Source organism: Pan paniscus, chromosome 22, assembly GCF_029289425.2.
Source record: "Pan paniscus chromosome 22, NHGRI_mPanPan1-v2.0_pri, whole genome shotgun sequence".
Taxonomy (NCBI): Eukaryota; Metazoa; Chordata; class Mammalia; order Primates; family Hominidae; genus Pan; species Pan paniscus.
Window position 1 is genome coordinate 23,358,434 of NC_073271.2, and position 6,000 is coordinate 23,364,433.

Sequence of the window (6,000 nt, forward strand, 5' to 3'; positions counted from 1 at the left end):
TTAAAGAAAGAGAATATGCCTACTTGAAAAAGCTTGTCAGCTGCCATTTTTGTTCCAAAATAACAAATTAAAAATTTACATTGAAGTTTTGTCTTCTTTGCAAACCTCTCAGCTAGGGTTCTACGCAAAATAAATAGAAAGGAACAAGTTACTGAAGGCTTCACTAAACAGTAATTGAAAAATATTTATGGCATTTGAAAGATGTTTTAAAATGTATTTTGTAGCTCAAAGTGCCATAAATTAGAAATAAATATGAAAATAAAGAAAATAGAATGGTATGTAGAAAGTAAAGAGCATAAGCTTTTATTTTTAATTTATTTTATTTTATTTTTTTGAGATGGAGTCTCACTCTGTCGCATAGGCTGGAGTACAGTGGCGTGATCTCGGCTCATTGCAACCTCCACCTCCCAGGTTCAAGCAATTCTACTGCCTCAGCCTCCCAAGTAGCTGGGACTATAGGTGCGTGCCACCATGCGTGGCTAATTTTTTTTTTTTTTTTTTGTAGTTTTAGTAAAGACAGACAGGGTTTCACTGTATTAGCCAGGATGGTCTCTATCTCCTGACCTCGTGATCCTCCTGGCTCGACCTCCGAAAGTGCTGGGATTATAGGCATGAGCCACCGCACCCGGCCAGCTTTTATTTTCTGTATTTACGTTTCTCTTTAAACAATAAATTCATTACCCTTTGTTACTTGGAAGGCTATATATTTTATATTTCCAGTGAAATAAATTACATTTAATATCAAATAACAATTTTTCTCTGAAAAGATTTAAATCTAGCTTACCACCTAAATTTAATATTAAGGAACTTATAAACATAGTTTGATCAAATCATAGCTAGAAAACTAGAGAAATAATGGAGGAATTCTAAAATCTCTAGTGTTAATATGCTTGTATTCGTGATTGCAAGTACTTATATGAATGTTTGAATGAGAAAACTTAAGCAATTGCCCCAATTCCACGTATAATGTCAAGTTATTTTTAATATTTTGCTTACATTTGTTTAAATTGTTAAATATTTGAAAATGAAAATATTTTATTATATTATAAAGATAGTAGGCAATTATGAACAATATTCAAGTAATGTGAAAAAGTATAACATATAAGATTTATTAATGAAATCTTCATACTCATAGATGAGCACTCAGTTTTTTGATGAACAATTTCCGACATCTTTTTCTGCATAAAGAGAAATAAGCATATAAACATGTTATATAAATAATATCACTCTATTTTTTAAACTACGTTTTCATTCAACATTGTTATTAATATCAATTAAAGTATTTTCATATAAAATGTTTTGCCTTCACAATATATTATTTCAATAATCTTATATTGATAGATATCATTGCATTTTCATAATTTTGATAATATAAACAATGATGCAATTAATATATTTAACTTACCTTTGTTGTGCCAGTTCAATTATCTGTTAAGAAAAATACCCAAAATGAAATTGCTGGATCAAATAATATATACATTTTTAATTTGAATCACAATATATTTAACATTTATAAATGTTCAAAAAACTCACATAAAAAGTGACAAGTTTTTTGTTTGTTTTTTTGTTTTATTATTATACTTTAAGTTTTAGGGTACATGTGCACAACGTGCAGGTTTGTTACATATGTATACATGTGCCATGTTGGTGTGCTGCACCCATTAACTTGTCATTTAGCATTAGGTATATCTCCTAATGCTATCCCTCCCCCCTCCACCCACCCCACAACAGTCCCCGGTGTGTGATGTTCCCCTTCCTGTGTCCATGTGTTCTCATTGTTCAATTCCCACCTATGAGCGAGAACCTATGGTGTTTGGTTTTTTGTCCTTGCGATAGTTTGCTGAGAATGATGGTTTTCAGCTTCATCCATGTCCCTACAAAGGACATGAATTCATCGTTTTTTATGGCTGTATAGTATTCCATGGTGTATATGTGCCACATTTTCTTAATCCAGTCTATCATTGTTGGACATTTGGGTTGGTTCCAAGTCTTTGCTATTGTGAATAGTGCTGCAGTGAACATACGTGTGCATGTGTCTTTACAGCAGCATGATTTATAATCCTTTGGGTATATACCCAGTAATGGGATGGCTGGGTCAAATGGTATTTCTAGTTCTAGATCCCTGAGGAATCACCACACCGACTTCCACAATGGTTGAACTAGTTACAGTCCCACCAACAGTGTAAAAGTGTTCCTATTTCTCCACATCCTCTCCAGCACCTGTTGTTTCCTGACTTTTTGTTGTTTCCTGACTTTTTAATGATTGCCATTCTAACTGGTGTGAGATGGTATCTCATTGTGGTTTTGATTTGCATTTCTCTGATGGCCAGTGATGATGAGCATTTTTTCATGTGTCTTTTGGCTGCATAAATGTCTTCTTTTGAGAAGTATCTGTTCATATCCTTTGCCCACTTTTTGATGGGGTTGTTTGATTTTTTTCTTATAAATTTGTTTGACTTCATTGTAGATTCTGGATATTAGCCCTTTGTCAGATGAGTAGGTTGTGAAAATTTTCTCCCATTCTGTAGATTGCCAAAATTTTCTCCCATTCTGTAGATTGCCTGTTCACTCTAATGGTGGCTTCTTTTGCTGTGCAGAAGCTCTTTAGTTTAATTAGATCCCATTTGTCAATTTTGGCTTTTGTTGCTATGGCTTTTGGTGTTTTAGACGTGAAGTCCTTGCCCATGCCTATGTCCTGAATGGTATTGCCTACGTTTTCTTCTAGGGTTTTTATGATTTTAGGTCTAACATGTAAGTCTTTAATCCATCAAAAAGTAACAAGTTTTGAAAACTGTTCTTTTCCAGTTTTGCAATGTGAAATATAATATAATTAAGTTAAATTATCCTAACAAGGACTTGGAAGTGGGGTCTTTGAAATTAATGAATACTTCTATATTTATTCCTAGAAATTAACTTTGGGCAAGTGTACTTTATACATTCTCCTTATTATTTTTCTTATTGCTTATTTTTTCATTATAATTCAAGTAATAAAGACCTAGATAATTTTATAATTATGTATCTATGTGGTTTCATTTTTTAAATGACATTTAAAAATTATTTAAGAAACTTCACAGAATGCTTAACATTTGACAAATATGTTTCAAAAATGAAAACAATCTTGAGTATTCTTCTAGGTCATTTTTCCACAGATACATTTCATAATACTGTACTAAGATCAAATTTAATTTGTTAGATTTCAGTGTTTTAGGGTCTTACTTTGCAGCTGCAAATGGTAAGCTCTCAGCTGCTTTGACGAATTCATGGGAGTTGGCCTGCCAAATGGTCTGATAAATCACTGTTCAGTCTGGATAAAAGCAAGGACTAAAATGTTCATTTGTAAGGATCCTGCAAAACAACTGAAACCAACTTGATTCTTGATTCTTACCAATATCTCATTTCAATATCTCATTTGTCCACTTCTTTTCAATTAACTCCCTGCTCAGACATGTATACCCAATTACAATTTGGTAAAGGAAAGGAGCATTATTATCTGTAGCTTCACACATTGTATGCTAAACAAGATTCACCATTCATTCAGTAGGTGAGTATCCTTGAAGGCTTTATTTTACCTTGCCTTAGTTTCCTCATTCACAGAAGGCAGATCAGAGCTACTTCCTAGTAATAGTTAGCATTTACTTACCAATTTACTGTTTGGATTTGAGGCTAAACATTTTACTATCATTAGTTATTGTCATAAACACGATCTCCAAATAGTACGCACTCTTTAAAGTTAATGAAGATGCCAGAGTGCTTTTGTTTATGTGGCTCATACCTATATATAGTTATCATACTAAAAATTAGAACATTATCTATGTATTTATTTTTGAAACTAATTGTAATAAACTTATATGTTAAGTTACATATCTTCATGAACAATAGTATTATTTTAAAAATAAAAATAATGGCACATTTCATATTTGCAATTCTCTTTCTTGAGTTTCATAGAACTGGAATCTCCAACTGTTGTTGTATTTAGTTTATCAATACATTATTTTTATTAACGTATGCTAAGAAAATCCAGCCTCACACAATTACGTGGATACAAAAGAAACCAATATTTTAATTGTACTTTCGGATAATTAATTGTACTTTCAGATAATTGTGAACATTCTTCTTTAATATTTGACAAAAACTAAATAAATGATAATTTCATAAAGATTAGTTGAAGAGCATAATCTGAAACCGTATCAGTGAACATTTGATACTCTGTTACCCTATAATATTGGTTTATTTTTCGCTTTCAATGTATCATTTATTCATGCAGATTTTGGAACATCATGCATTGGTCATTTGGACAATATTAGTTCGCTGAATTAGGCAGATATTCTAAATGTTGATACATTTTGTTATATAATATTTAAAAAATCAGTAATATCACCACTAATCTTACCTGAAAAGTCTCTAAGTATTGGGAAGGGGTCAAGCTCACAATAACAGATACAAATATATCAAAGTTCTAATTTTTGTTTGAAAACTTAAATTTGAATACTGTCTGTCTGTTGTTTGCATTTAAGACTCACTTCATTTCTGAGAAAATATCTATCTGCCATATATCCTAGTTTAAGTAACCGTAGTCTATCCATCAGTCATCCTTTCAAGTAATACTAGTGTTCAAGGAAGAAAACAGATGGTTTGGCTCATAAATCAAACATAAATTTATATTCCTTTAGACAACAATGATATAAGAATATGCAAAGCACTTTATATGTGTACTTCTCATTTCTTCATTTAATTATCTAATTACTTTGACACAGAGAATATGAGATGAATGATATATTTTACATATGCATATATTCAGATTTATAATCTTTGATATTTTTGCCTTATTACATACTAGTGATATAAAATATGTTAAGAGCAGAATCTTATGCACTTACATTAATTCTAACTCTTTACCTTTGTGGCGGTGGGAATTTACATTTCGTAAACTTCTTGAGTCTCAGTTTTGTCAACTAGGATTATTAACTATATAGGTAGATAGACAGGAAGGTAGTTAAAGATAAGATGGCCTGCATCATACAGTTAGTGTGAGGATTAAATGAATGTATACAACACTCTCAGCACAGAAAGCATTCAATATATGGTATTAAAATAACAAGATTAAGACTTACTTGCCCAGAGGCTGAACCCGTGTCTCCTTGTTCCATGTTCAAGTTTCTTTTCCATATGCTCGGACATCTTCTGTAACAGTTTTCTATGCCAACAAAAACATACAAAGATGATTCGTTATTTTAGGTTACTTAATGATCTTCTGTCTACCAATGTGAGTTTTCCCTCTTCTAAATTGAGTTTGGTTTTGAGTGTAAAATTAGACCTTCCTTCATCATTTGGATCATCATATCACATTTCGCATAGGAGAGAAATGTACTTTCAAATGCCTTTTAAAGCATAATTGAAACTTGTTTTGAGTCCATCAGGCATGACACTTGTCTGGTAAGGTTTTTGCAAATAGCTCATTCAAGTTATCTACAACATAATCTCTCAGGTCAGATTCCTTTTTTTTTTTTTTTTTTGTCTTTTTTCCCATCAGATACTCCTGTAGTTATTCTTATTGCCTTGAAGTAGTAAAGTCAATTATCCCTTTAAACTCTCTGATATCCAAAGTTACTTCAAATTGTGTACAGTTAGACATATATAGACGTTTTAGATTGAGTTTTTCCATAGGATCTACTTCAAATTGTGTACAGTTAGACATATATAGACGTTTTAGATTGAGTTTTTCCATAGGATCTCGTTAGGGTAGATGCTTTAATTTTTCATTAGTCATAGTATAGAGAAATGTATTTTAATGGCTCCTGGTATTTAGCATAATGAAATTAAAGTAATAATGACAATAACAACTGCAACAGTATCCATGGCAGCAACAACAACAACAACAAAAATCTGGCCCTAAATTTGCCTTTTTAATTTTTTTCTGTGACTTCTGTACTCACTTAGAACATGTACTTAAGATTAGAATGTTGCATAAAAGAAGCCATGATCACATATGCTGAATTATAT